This window comes from Balaenoptera acutorostrata, chromosome 2, assembly GCF_949987535.1.
Source record: "Balaenoptera acutorostrata chromosome 2, mBalAcu1.1, whole genome shotgun sequence".
Taxonomy (NCBI): Eukaryota; Metazoa; Chordata; class Mammalia; order Artiodactyla; family Balaenopteridae; genus Balaenoptera; species Balaenoptera acutorostrata.
In genome coordinates this window covers 165766260-165768868 of record NC_080065.1, presented here as the reverse complement: position 1 = coordinate 165768868, position 2609 = coordinate 165766260, and the positions used below count along the sequence as shown (strand labels likewise).

At 41.9% G+C, this 2609-nt stretch overlaps 1 non-coding gene across 1 annotated transcript; it reads right to left on the bottom strand.

Moving 5' to 3' along the window:
* Nucleotides 1-322: 322 nt before the first annotated feature.
* On the bottom strand, nt 323-429 carry LOC114236270 (U6 spliceosomal RNA). Its single transcript, XR_003622241.1, has one exon. It is a non-coding gene; the product is annotated as a U6 spliceosomal RNA (small nuclear RNA).
* Between the last annotated feature and the right edge of the window lie 2180 nt (nt 430-2609).

Below are 2609 nucleotides of genomic sequence, written 5' to 3'. Positions count from 1 at the left end.
AGATCCTGAGACTGGGCCAAGCTTGGATTACAGCTGGTCTGAGCTATAGACAGTAGTCTTAGGGCCACTATCGAAGGGAAAAATGATACTGAAACAACAAACAGTGAAGATGGTTGGAATGAGTCACGAGGGACTGGGGAAAAACTAAGGGAGGGTCATGGGACGCATCCTAGCAGCATGGAAATCTGTCAATTATTATTTAGTAATGGGATGAATAAGGCAGACCTTTATGGGGTCAAAACAAAGGTCATAATCCAGCACTCTTGGAAGTTTTGTGGAATGATGAGAGCCCTGATATATATATATATATTCATTTATTTATTTAAATATGGAATGCTTCACGAATTTGCATGTCATCCTTGTGCAGGGGCCATGTTAATCTTCTCTGTATCGTTCCAATTTTAGTATATGTGCTGCTGAAGCGAGCATGAGCCCCAATAATGAAGGGCCGTAAATAAGTCTGCTTTATTTACCCTTGTATGGAGGAATTTTAAAAGCTGGAAGGCAAAGATGGCTAGAGACCTCCAATTACCTGGGGCAATGGTCCGGCAATATAATCAAGATAAGGACTGTCCCCTGCTGGAGGCCCAAAGCCATATGAACTTGAGTGAATAAAATGGTCAGAGGATGCTGAAGAGACTTTTCTGGGACTCCTTGTTATGGGACCCCCCATGCACTGTATTCCAAAATCTGTATGTGAAGTCCTAACAGTGCTATAGCTAGATTGGGAGGATCTAGGAATGCAGTGGTTGATGGGATAAAGGTGAAAGTTTGGATGAAAATTGAAGGTGTGAACAGACTATGTGAAGTGGTTGCGTCTTCTTTACCTGAATGTATTATGGGGATGGATATTGTGTCTGACTGGGGAAAGCTTCTGCTACCAGCGTTGTAAATCAGAAGGCGTGGAAATCTACCCTTCCTCCAGTATTGATTGGACACGCTAAGTGGGAACCAGTGAGATTGCCTGAGCCCAACGGGTTTGTTAATTTGCTGTACCAAAGCCCGGTGTGGAGTGCAGACTGTAGTTTACAGCAAAAGCCTGTGAGTGCCACCTAGTGGCAACTTCTGGGAATTGGGACCAGAATATTTGCATTTGAGAGAAAATCAGTACTAACTAGCTTGCTTTTGGACTCTGAGATTTCCCCTATGACTGACGGACATAAAATAACCTTGAAACCTGAAATACCCACAATTCCTTGGGTGATGTTGGAGAAATGCTCTAATGGGGAGGGCAATGCCCAGGAGTGTCCCATCATACAACAGAAATGGTACAGGAACGTGCTACCAGAGAAGGCAAGGGGGTACTCACTCTTTTCCTCCAGTGCTGACTCTGGAACCACCTGAAGAGCTGCTGGATCCTATGGCCACAGGATACTTGGGCAGTGCCTTATGAACAGCCCTCCCCTGACCACCAAAGAGCTGCTTGGTTTGTGGATGGCAGTTCCACGGTGAGCGGAGGGCTTCCTGTTTGGAAGGCCACCACTTTGATAGAAGAAAATCAAAGCAAATCAACTCAGGGAGCCAGATTGCTTTTTTCCTAGCAGTGATGGAAGAATTGGACAATAGTAAAAAGCCCCTATATTTGGGTTTTTACCGACTCACAGACAGGGGCCAATGGCCTGGCCGTATGGTCAGGCAGAGGACAATGGAAAACTGGCCTATTAACAGGATGACCATATGGGGCACAGCCCTGTGGAAACCACTATGGGAATTTGAGGGGTACATTAAAATAGGACATGTGATGCCCAACAGAAGAACCCCTTCCAGGTTTGGAAGATGATTTGAATTAACAAGTAGGTTTCCTGGGGTGCTCACTTGAGGTGGCCACCTGGGTCCATGAAGTGGGTGGACAGGGATGTCATCCTCAGAGTAAGTTTGATGGAGAAATGAACAGACAATTCAAACTGTTTTTTAAATTGAAGTATAGTTGATTTACAATGTTGTGTTAGTTTCAGGTGCACAGAAAAGTGATTCAGTTATATATATATATATATATATAAAACTAAAATCATCTGAAAAAGAATATATATATATATTCCTTTTCAGATTATTTTCCATTAGAGGTTATTATAAGATATTGAATACAATTCCCTGTGCTATACAGTAGGACCTTGTTGTTTACCTATTTTATGTAAAGTAGTGTGTATCTGTTAATCCCAAACTCTTAATTTATCCCTCCCCACCCCCTTTCTTCTTTGGTAACCATAAACTTGTTTTCTATGTCTGTGAGTCTGTTTCTGTTTCATAAATACGTTCATTTGTATCACTGTTTTAGATTCCACCTGTAAGTGATATCATATGGTATTTGTCTTTCTCTGGCTTACTTCACTTAGTATGATAATCTCTAGGTCTATCCATGTTGCTGCAAATGGCAATATTTCATTCTTTTTTATGGCTGAGTAATATTCCACTGTATATATGTACCACATCTTCTTTATCCATTCATCTGTCAATGGGCAGTTAGGTTGCTTCCATGTCTTGGCTATTGTACATAATGCTACTATGAACATTGGGGTGTGTGTATCTTTTCGAATTAGAGTTTTCTCCGGGTGTATGCCCAGGAGTGGGATTGCTGGATCATATGATAACTCTATTTTTAGTTTTTAAGG